We start from the raw sequence: 12,085 nt of genomic DNA, 5'->3' as shown, positions 1-12,085 counted from the left end.
GTGTCCTACCTTTTCATGGAGCTGTCAAAAAATCTCCCAAGCCACTGATTGCTCTCATGCAAGCCGGGACCTGCCAGAACGCATGGTCGGTTTCTTTCTGCTCTGCTGCTGTAAGTCTAGGAGGGATAGTATTGTCCTGATCGAAGTCAAGATTGGAATCATCCACTCATGAGCTCTCACCCATAGGAGCCCTGGGTGGGTCGTTATGATCATCTTGGTATCTCAATGATGCAAGAACTAATATGGCCGTTGTCAAAGTCGAGTCTCTGAAGTTTCTCCTGGACTGGAGCCTCCATCCTTGAAGACCAGTTCTTCAGCATGGTCTTGGTATTCTTCCTCTCCCGAGGTGGAGGTATAGTTGTCAGTCCTCGTGTGGGGAAGTGTGTTTGCACTTGCCTTGTATAGGCACCAGCAGACAGTGATGTTCCAACTTGGAGGAATGAGTTTGAGATCGTGGCTGTACAGCTGTCATCGTTCTCGGCTATTGCACTCGCTTATCCTGGTGGATAGGGAGTCGCTGCGAGCTGCTGCATGGCCACGAGAAGTTCCATGGTCGCAGGACAAAACACTATAACCTAATGCTGTGTGCTGCTGGCTATTCGTAAGGCGAGTGTCGTCACAAGCTGAAGTAATACCACGAGCTGAAAGGTGGTCACAAGCTAACAGGTGATCACGAGAAGATGACACATCAAAAGGAAAAGCTCAGTTGTGAGCTGGAATCTGGCAGAGAGCTGGGTGTTGGTCGCAAGCTGGTGAGTAGTGTCAGCTGGACAATGTTGAACGATGTTTGGGCGATCGCTCTGAGCAAGCTCAGAATGAGGGAGAGTGCCATTGACAGCACACTGATTAGGAACTGCAGCAGGCAGTGTCGGAGACGGTTCCATGGGAAGGCCAGTGCGTTACTTTCGGAATCTCTTAAGAGTAGGATTGAGATCAACCACTGAAAAAGCCGTTGTACGCTTCCTCTGCGCCCCCAACTGTAGAAGTTCATAGAGACCCTCCTTCGACAGTGGACCAGCAATCCCCAAGGAAAGACACAGTTGCACTATGTCTTCAACTGTAAAAGAATCCCCTGAGAAAGAGGGCAGCTCCGCTTTGCTAGAGGCAGTGGCGGAATCCTCTCCTAAGGGTTGTCTAAGTGTTAAAAGGCCACTGCTCCACTGCTCCTACTTGATCGATTGCCCTGCAGAGGGTGCTCGAGGAGGAGTTTCAGGCAGAGATTTAGAGGTCGAAGAAGGAGGCCGAGGTTTCTTCCCCTTCGGGGATGAGCCGGAAGGAGAAGAATCCCTCTTCACCTTCTTCTTCCTTCTGCAAAACCTCTCCCATTGGAAGGATGGCAACTCTTGGCATTCAATGCAGGTATCTTCCTGCATACACGAAGGTCCTCTGCAGGCCGGCACAAGGAATGTGGGTCGCTCTCGACCGTAGACATGAAGGTGCCGCATTTCCGCCCCTCAGGTCCAGGACAAGTCTGCGTACTGGACTACAAGAAGAAACAAACACAGCTGAAATGAAAAAGCAAAGAAATAGATTAGTCAAATGGCAGTCGGTAAACAGCGGTAGAGAGAGACGATGTCCAATCCCAACCGAGCCAAAAGCAACGAGACAACACAGGTGTGTGTGAGTGAGTGGGGTAGCCAGTACTCCCCCCTGCTAACTAGCGGTGGGGTAGTTATATCTCGCTTAAGTCTTATGGCTAATCTCCCACTTGGCCAAAAATTCCCTAATAAAGAGCAAAAGGTTTTGTATTAGTGACGGAACATTAATTTTGCTGTAGTAAATTAGTTTGAATATGAAAAGCGGTCTCCACAATCCATGACATCAGAGAAATTATTAGTATGTGTGTGAGGTACTATTCATATGGTAATATAGGCTAAATACTTAAATATCTATGTGACAATGTAGCTAGGCTCTTTATTGTACAGTGGTACCTCTACAGTACATACAAATTTAATCCGTTCCAGAACCAACTTCGGATGTAGAAAATGTTCGGATGTAGAAACGAATTTTCCCATAAGAATACATTGAAATAGGATTAATCCGTGGTTGAGCCCAAAAACCTATGATAACTTCTTGATAAACTACTACACATAATTTCCCATGAGAATATTTCACACTAAATTAGATAATAGACATGTAAATAAGAAGAATTAGCAAAAAATGATAAATAAGAAACGGGTTTTTAGCGTCACTTTACCTTAGAAAATCCAGCGCAGGTGTTGTTGGTCCTGTTACGCAGAGAGGAGACGGACGGGCGGCGAGGAGGTAGAGGTTAACTACGATAAACGTATACTACCGTAACTTATTCTAACTTACACTAAGTGAACTTTAACATAACTTAGCTTATTTTTTTTTATTTTTATATTTTATATTTTTTTTACATTTTCTTTTTTTCTTTTTGATGATTACGTAATTTTAATCACTTTCACTCTCTACACTTAAAATTGACTGAATTTCTTTCGCTTCACTCTTTGCCGTTTTCTTTGTTTCACTTTCTTCCGCTTCCCTCTTTGCCGTTTTCTTCGAATCACTTACATCCTCTTCATCACGAGTTCGCTTCGCAGTTTTTTAAAGAAATTATCGATAGATAATTGCTTGGTACGCCTTTTCAGAATGTTTCGAAAATGAGTTAGGCAAACATCATCGAACTGCGAAACTACACGACAAACCTGCAATTTTTTTGGGTGGTATTTGTCGATGAAGTCGACCACGTCTTGATATTTTCCTAACACCTCTTTTATATGCGCCGAACCTAACACATGTTCTACCTCCTCGCTCCCTTCCTCGTCATCACTCATGTGCTCAGACATAGCATGGAGTTCCTTGAGCTCATCCGTGGTAAGTTCGTCGTGATGTTCGGCGACGAGTTCCGTAACGTCATCTGCGTTGACCTCCAGACCCATGGACTTGCCAAGGGAGACGATTTCCTCTACGGCTTCCGCTGCACCCACCACGGGATCAGGTTCGGGGTCAAAACCTTCGAAATCTCGGGAAGAAACTGCATCAGGCCACAGCTTCTTCCAGGCAGAATTGAGGGTCCGTCGAGTTAATCCCACCCAAGCCTGATCTATGATCTTCAAGCAGTGCACGATGTTGAAGTGGCTCCTCCAAAATTCACGCAAAGTTAAGTTGGTGCTTTGCGTGACATTAAAGCACTGCTTAAATAAGTGCTTTGTGTACAGCTTCTTAAAATTAGAGATGACTTGCTGGTCCATGGGCTGGAGGATAGAGGTGGTATTCTGTGGAAGATACAGCACCTTTATGAACTTAAATTCATCGAAGATATCATCTTCAAGTCCGGAGGGGTGAGCGGGTGCATTGTCAAGGCATAGCAGGCACTTTAAAGGCAATTTCTGTTCATGAAGATACTTCTTCACAGAAGGGCTGAAAACTTAGTTAACCTATTGCACAAAGAATTGCCTAGTGACCCAGGCCTTCGAGTTGGATCTCCAGAAAACATGAAGCTGGTCCTTATCGACGTTGTGTGCCTTAAAGGCCCTAGGGTTCTCGGAATGGTAAACCAGTAAGGGCTTGACTTTAAAGTCCCCGCTAGCGTTGGCACATAGGGGAAGAGTGAACCGATCCTTCATTGGCTTATGCCCAGGCAATTTCTTCTCTTCGGCGGTGATGTAGGTTCGACTCGGCATCTTCTTCCAAAACAGCCCAGTTTCATCACAATTAAACACTTGCTGCTCTACGTAGCCTTCTTCCTGCACGATCCTTTCGAAGTTCTTGACAAAGTCAGCTGCAGCCTTTGTGTCCGCACTAGCAGCCTCTCCGTGGCGAACAACTGAATGAATCCCGGACTGTTTCTTAAATTTCTCGAACCAGCCACGAGATGTCTTGAAATCATCTGAGGAAGGCTCGGTTGAACTCTCCCCAGCATCACCCCCAGAGCTCTCCTCCTTCAAGTCCGTAAAGATGGCGTGCGCCTTCTCGCAGATGACGGTCTCGGTGATGGTGTCGCCAACGATCTCTCTGTCCTTGATCCACACTAGCAGAAGTCGTTCCATCTTTTCTATGATAGGGCTACGGCGTTTTGAAATTATGGTGATCCCCTTAGAAGGTTTCACTGCTTTAATAGCTTCCTTCTGTTTAAGGATTGTCGAAATCGTCGACATATTACAGCCATACTGTTTAGCAAGTTCACTCACGCGGACGCCACGCTCATGTTTTTCAATAATTTCCTGCTTAACGTCTAAAGAAAGCATTTCCTTCTTCCTTTTCTCACCACTACCACTACCACTGGCAAAACTAAGCCTTTTACGACCCATACTTTACGTAAATTACCGTTAAAGGATGCACGTAAAAAGTGACGATTAAAACACAGTTAATAGCAGAACGCACAGAGCACAACCGCAAGAAGCCGACGAGAACAGAGGACTGACCCAAGCCGCGCTAATTGAGGGTCCCTCCGAGGTCGAAGTGCTGCCTTCTATCGGCGGAAATAAAAAACACTTCAGGCGCTAGGAGCACCGACTACGCGTACGAGTATTGTTTACTTCGGGTGTAGAGTAGGAACATGTTCGAATTGTACTTCGCTTGTAGAAAAATTCGGATACAACCGGTACGACGAAAATTGCTTGCTTCGTGTGTCGAAATAAAATTTGGGTGTAGAGTAAAGAATTTGCTCGAATTTTACTTCGGATGTTGGAAAATTCGGATGTAGATACGTTCGTGTGTAGAGGTTCCACTGTACTGTATTGCCATAAAATTTATACTACGGTGCTTCTTATTTTGTGACAAAAATATTAGGGTAATGATCGATTGATTGATTGATTTTGAGTTTTCTGGCATCCTGTCAAGGCAATGAGTGCGCCAAATGTTTCAGTGGCATATTTATAGATTTCATGTTCTGTTGGGGAAAGGCCATTAGTGTATCTCATGAGGTGCACTGTAGTTATTATTTTTCTTTGTAGCAACATCACTTTCCTGCCCTATATGACTCACTTTTAAGCCTTCTACTTTACCTCAGTTGCAGATTTCTTTCTTTCTTCTTGCTGTCCAACCTCTTGAATTTGACTATACTGTGCAACTGCCCTTTCATTGTTGATAATAGGATGACCTCATTTAGCTTGCATCTTCTTTACAATGTTTTTTTTTTTTTTTTATTGATTTTCCCCTAGCCACATTTTGTAAAACTGTACAACTGCCAGTACAAAATTCTTTCCCTAATTGCATTTGCCATTCTTTGTGCTCATAAAACTCTATACCACTAGCCTTCTTGGTAACAATACAATTAGCTCCCCAATGTAAGAGCTAATAAAAATATAAAGATAACCTGTTTCACAGAATTTTAGTCACCACTTCCTTTTAGTGTCTACATAACGGATTTTGAGCGAAGCGAAATATCTATTTTTGGGTGAAATAGCCATGTCGTCCTGATGGAAGGTTCCTTTAAAGTAGCTTCCTAGGGTATATTTGACTACAGTGACATTCCCAGAGAATTTGACTTAAGGTCTCCAGAATTCTAACTCCTGGCGCGAATATCCTTAAAGTTTTCCTTTTAGGATATCGCATATCAGGGGACGTATTCTTGACACGCCACATAGCAATCTGCACCCCGCATAGCGTTTACGCTTCGAGGGGGAAAAGTGGCAAAATAAAAGAGGAGCCGTTATAAAATTCCCTTCCTCCGTTACTGTTTGAGTACTCAGATGGTGCGATAATCGCCACCATCTTTTTCCATGTAGTGTTAAGCCGGTACTTATAGATACAGTATTATTGGGAGGGATCCTGCCAAGGCCTTTCATAAAAAGGAGGGCGGGTCCATCAGGACGACATGGCTATTTCACCCAAAAATAGATTTATAGCTTCGCTCAAAATCCGTTTTTTGGGCTCAGGCCATGTCGTCCTGATGAAAGTTTACCAGAGCATTAATGTATCCGTGGATTTCCCAGTTGTGCCTTAAACCTCAAGACAATATTTCCTTGGCCATCTAGACCTAAGAGACCTATGACCTTACTGTTGTATGTCATTTCTTCTAATCATAGACTATGTTAGTGCTTCCTGCCCCCTACAGGGAAGAGTCAAACTAGACTCGGGAAAAGTCTCGAAGTTTGCATATTCCATATGACCAACCTAGCAATCAAAAGGGCATACAGGTCTCACTGTATGCCTTTAGCCAAAGTTTGTATTTATAAACAAACACAGGTTCATGTCAGCCACCATAGCATCTGAGGTAGATCAGTTCAGTCTAGCTAGAAAGGTTTGTTTACGTATAGGAACAAAGTTACTACCTTTGTTCAATGTAATTATGCAGAATAATAAGTAATGAAAGGAGTGCTCGTACATAACTTTATTAAAAATGTTTAGGGCGAAATAAGACGCGCAAAACAATTAATCATTTATTGTCAAACAATAAATAAAAATTGTGCATACATTTCCTAATAATATAAAAATGCAAGTAAAATAGAATTTACCAACATAGACAATACAGAATAAATCAGAAATACTTGTTTTACCTGAAAAAAAATTTTTTTCCACTCAATTGAATGTTTAATAAATTTTCTAATGTCTTTCTGAGTAGTCTGTCTATTTACACTTGTGTAATAAACACACGGCACTTAGTGTTCAGTCTATGTTTCATCACCTTTGTACACTGGAACAGTCCATAATGTCACCTTGATGACATTTCACTTACCATGTTGCACTATAATGTGCCAACATGTACGCCCTTTAGAATTACAGTCCCACATAATTCACTGTTCCTCGCAGCACTAAGCGACAGGTTTTAGTACACTACCTGCCGCCACCATGAATCGTTTGAATTCTTGCACTTGCTTCGCGTAGTGTTTGAAAAACACTCTGGATGACTTCCATCCAGTAAACGAGCGAAGGCTCTCGAAATCCATGAGCTGGAAAAAGTTTAACGAAGAAGCAATTTTCCTAGGATTATGACCTGTGGGTGTACTGTCAGGATCCGCTCTGCAAATGAAGTAGGTGATCTTCGCCCTTAGTTGTTTCAGGGATAAGTTTGAGCCCGATGTTTCTCCTTTAAAGAGCTGTCCTCCCCTGTAGTCTGAAGTTCTGCGAAGATAGACCTTTAGACTCTCCACTGGACACAGCGAGACATCTTCCTTCAGAGGACAGATTCTCCAGGGACCCCACCTCTTAGTGAGTAGCTCATTCTAGGTGAGAAACGTTGGGTCGGGAAAGAGATTTAGCTCTCCCGTTTCAGCAAACTGGATATGGCCTTCTTCCCAAGAAAGGGCCACAATCTCACTAACACTAGCCTCTGAGGCTAGAGCAAACAAGAATATAACTTTTTGAGTCAAATCTTTCAAAGAGCAATTATCGTTGTTCAAATTTGAAGCAAAATGTAGCACTTTATCCAAAGACCATGAGATGGGCCTTGGAGGTGCTGCAGGCCTGAGCCTAGCACAGGCCTTAGGGATTTTGTTAAAAATCTCATTAGACAAGTCTACTTGGAAAGCATAAAGCAAGGGTCTAGTCAAGGCAGATTTACACGTAGTTATCATGTTGGCTGCTAAACCTTGTTCATGAAGGTGAATAAAGAAAGACAAGCAGAAATCCGTCAAGATTTCCTTTGGGTTTCTTGCCTTGACAAAGGCCACCCACTTCTTCCAAGATGACACGTATTGCCTTCTGGTAGATTTTGACTTATATTCCTCTAAGAAGTCTATACTCTTTCGAGATCCCAAACCTTTTCTTTACTGCTAGGGAGAGAAAATCATGAGATGAAGGTCTTTGGTTTTCTGTAATGCAGTGAAGACAGAACTGGGTCCAGCAGGGGAATCAGCCTCAGCTGTAATTCCAATATTAAAGGGAACCAGTTGCTCCGGGGCCATTTGGGAGCCACTAGGGCTGCTGTTCCTTGAAAAGATCTCAGCTTGTTGAGGACCTTCATCAGCAGGTTGGATGGAGGGAACAGATAAATCCTGGTCCATTGGTCCCAGTCGAGGGACATGGCGTCCACTGCTTCCACCAGAGGGTCCTAGTACAGGGCCACGTATCGAGGAAGTTTCTTGTTGTCGCTCGTCGCGAAGAGGTCGATCTGCAGTTCCGGGACTTGATGTAAGATGAAGGAGAATGATCTTGCGTCTAGGGCCCATTCTGACTCTATCGGAGTTATCCTGGATAGAGCGTCCACTGTCACATTGCGGAACCCTTGAAGGTGAACTGCTGATAAGTGCCATCTCTTCTTTTCCGCTAAACGGAAGGTGGCCAACATCACTTGGTTGAGTTGAGGTGATCTCGAGCCTTGACGATTCAGACATCTCATTACCACCTCGCTGTCTAGAATCAGTCTTATGTGGACTGAAGGGCGAGGGGATAATCTTTTCAGTGTGAGGAAGACTGCCATGGTCTCCAAAATGTTGACATGGAAAGTCTTGAATAGAGAGGACCAAGTTCCTTGAACTTTCCGTTGATGAGAGTGACCTCCCCATCCTTCCAATGATGCATCCGTGTGGATGATGACTGAGGATGGAGGAGGTTGCAGATGTGTTGACCTCTTGAAGTTCTTGGCCTCCTACCATGGCTTGAGAAGTGATCGTAGTCGAATCGGTATTGGTCTTCTTAGATCTCTTCGAGCGTTTGATGCGTATCTTCTCCAGACTCCTGATGCATCTTTTAGCTGTGCTCTTAGCACTGGGTCTGTCACTGATGCAAACTGAAGGGAGCCCAGCACTCTCTCTTGTTGGCGCCTTGAAATCCTGTTGGATTTTAGAAGTCTCTTGACAGATCCTGCTATCTCTCTCATCTTCTTTAATGGAATGGAGAGGCGACGTGACTGTAAGTCCCAATGTATGCCTAGCCATTGAAACTTCTGAGCTGGAGATAGTCGAGACTTTTTGGTGTTAATCTTGAATCCTAGATGTTCCAGGAACTGGATCACTTTTTTGGATGCTTGCCTGCAGTTTGACTCGGATGTTGCCCAAACCAGCCAATCGTCCAGATAGGATATCACCTGGACACCTTGTAGGCGGAGTTGTTGAACGATTGCTTCTGCAAGCTTCATGAAGATCCTTGGGGCTGTGTTTAGTCCGAAGGGCATGGCTCTGAAAGCGTACTTTCTTTTTTGTAGCCTGAATCCTAGGTAGGAGGAGAGTTGGCGATTGATCGGAATGTGCCAATAGGCATCTGCCATGTCTATGAAGACTGTGTATGCCCTTTTGGGCAACAAGGCCCTTATGTGTTGAAGGGTCAGCATCTTGAACTTGTCGTTCTCTATGAACTTGTTGAGTGGCGACAAATCCAGAAGGACTCTGAGTTTGTCTGAGTCCTTCTTGGGAACACAAAACAGCCTTCCTTGGAATTTGATGGACTTTGCCCTCTTTATCACCCATTTGCTCAAGAGCTCTCGGGTGTATTCTTCCAGAACGGGGATGGAGTGTTGGAAGAATTGAGGAAATAATGGTGGAGCTGTCTTCCAGCTCCAACCTAGTCCATTCTTGATTAGGCTGTGGGCCCAGGGATCGAAGGTCCAACGATCCCGGAAGAGCCGGAGTCTTCCTCTTACTGGAAGCATCTCATTGCTTCTGGTTTCCGGATGGCTTGCCTCCTTGACCGCGAGCTCCCCTACCCCCTCTTCCTCTCGAGGGACGTCTAGAGGTATCTCTACTTGACCCCCTACCTTTAGGGCGAAAGGTAGTGGTCTGCCTCTCATAGGCGGGAATAAAGGCTGGTGACTGAGTCACCACCTGCTGGGGTACCATCTGGTAGGTGGGTTGGGGCTGTGCCACCATCTGTGGCACCGCGGTCATGGGAAGTTGTTGTTGTTCTCCAGCAGGGCGAGATGGCACTCTTGGCCTCTTTGTCTTCCTTTTCGGTTGGGGACCCTCATCCGGGGAAGACTTCTTAGCCGACATACCCCACTTCTGGAGAAGATTTCTATTCTCCGTGGCAGCCTTGTTGACTATTTCTTTGACCCACTTCATGTGGGAAGAGGTCTTTCCCCCAGATATTGGAAGATATCAACTTCCTAGTTTCGTGTTTGACTGCAGCCGAGGCAAACATGAACTCCCTACAAGCCCCTCTAGCCCTAACAAAGTTATAGAAGTCTTTAGTTAAGGTTGCCAAGTGTGTTTTGGCTATGACCATGAACATATCCGGGGACCTTTGTTCACTGGCCATTGCCTCCAGGGTCACCTGGAGGGACAGAGAGGCAGCAAGCCTCTCTTTCATATCCTGTTCCCTACGCAGGAGAAATTTAGACAACTTGGGGAGGTTTTCGCTAAACTGACATCCAGCGATATCAGCCTCCAACTTCCCGACTGAGGTGAGCTGGACATCTTTCCAGTCCTTGTGATCCATTGGCAGGGCTATGGAAAGGGGGCTACACTACTCCAGTGTGGGGCAAGGTTTCCCAGTTTCCACTGCCTTAAACCCTTTTTCCGCAAAGGGGAAAGCCATAGTTGCTGGAGCAAGAAAAGAGGGATGTTTCTTGCTTAGGGCTGGCACCTTAGAATTGGTGAAGCCCCTGTCCTTCAGACTGCTGGATAGCAAAGCCTGAGCCTTCGTATGGTCAAGCACTATGACCTCCTTAGGCTCTGTCTCCTCCTTGGATACAGGTTCCGCCCTTAGACGAACAAAGCAGTCAGGATAGGACTCAAAGCTGGGCCAGAACTCAATGTCCTCGATAAGGACCACTCCCAGCTTTTCCAAATGAAGATCTTGCCGTTCATTATTGGCATGTACTTGGTATGCCTCCACGGGTTTACCTCGGAGCACGAGGGAAAACCCTTCACGTTGAGTCTCCTATGAGACCCACGGGCCGCTGCAAGCTGATGAATCTCCTTCCTTAGCGCAGCTTCCCTTTCTTCGCTCTTCTTCTGAAACATCTCCATCATAGCTTTGATGGTAGACAGAATGTCGTCCGACTTTTCAGGTCAAGGAGCAGAGGGCACCGGTTCTGGGGCAGGAACCGACGAAACAGACTGTTTCAACTTAATCCTCCTCCGTCTCTGGAGCCAACGTTGACTCCTCATCTCGACCTTCCGCCAGAAGGTCCTTTTCGGTGTCCTCTGACACCTCTGTCATCCTCTCATCATCTAGTTGGATGTCCTTCATCTCATCCGAGACATCCGTATCCACGGCTATCTGGATGCAAGGGATCTCAGGGTGAGGCTGAGGAATAACAGCATCCGCAGATGCTTTGGGGAATAGACAGGCCCTCAAACGCTCACTAAGTAGGTAAGGCCCCATGGCATTCTTCTGGAAGCCACGAACCCATCTGTGCAGCTTTTTCCGAGCTGCATCCCTCGACTTCGTTGTCTTGGGGTTTTCAAAAGCCTCATACACCAAGTCTTTGCACACTGTACATAACGGGGGTTCCAGTATTTGAGAGGTCCCTTGGTGATGGAACAGCGGGAGTGTGTCCTACACTCCAGGTGGCCGCAGAAGTCCCTGCTACGCACGTTGCAGAAGACGCTGCCGCACTTCACATGGTCCTCCTGTAAAGAGAGGAAAATAAAATGAGTATAAAGTAGTCTATCTCACTAGATAAACTAATAAATATTATATTTTCCATTTTATTTTATTGCATATAGCTTAGGATAGGTAAGCTAGAAATGAATTAGGAAAGACACATACGTGTGTTTCCAGTCCAGCCAATTGCTGTGACCTCTCTTAATATTAACCTTAGGGTTATCCTCCTCAGGATGCCCGGTGGAAGAGTCTAGCCTATAAGGATAGAAGAGTGTAACTAACACCAACTTCCAAAAGGACTAATAATGAGGGTCATTAACAACTGATCATCTATCAGTATATAGAAAGGGAATTCCTTTCCCAATCTTATAAGGTCTCAACAATAGACTGCGCTTGGACACAGATTATGTTGGAAAATTTAACTAATGTATACTAATACCATAGTTTTCTGTCTGCAGTATGCTCTATACTACAGTTGTACTGGCTACTGTTTGTACATATACCATAATTGCCGCTGGCATATAGCCGGCCAGGCTAGTACCTAAGGCACAATTCAACTGACACAATATTGATAATTTTTAAGGCCGGTGGCCCACCGGATTGCTGCCGGCTTACTGGACGCTGGCGGGTCATCAGCAGCATTCAATGTGACAGGGTAGTGGCTGGCAGACCGAACTCAGCCGGCTCTTACCGG

The sequence above is a fragment of the Palaemon carinicauda genome, chromosome 6, assembly GCF_036898095.1.
Source record: "Palaemon carinicauda isolate YSFRI2023 chromosome 6, ASM3689809v2, whole genome shotgun sequence".
Lineage (NCBI taxonomy): Eukaryota > Metazoa > Arthropoda > Malacostraca > Decapoda > Palaemonidae > Palaemon > Palaemon carinicauda.
This window is presented reverse-complemented; position numbering follows the sequence as displayed.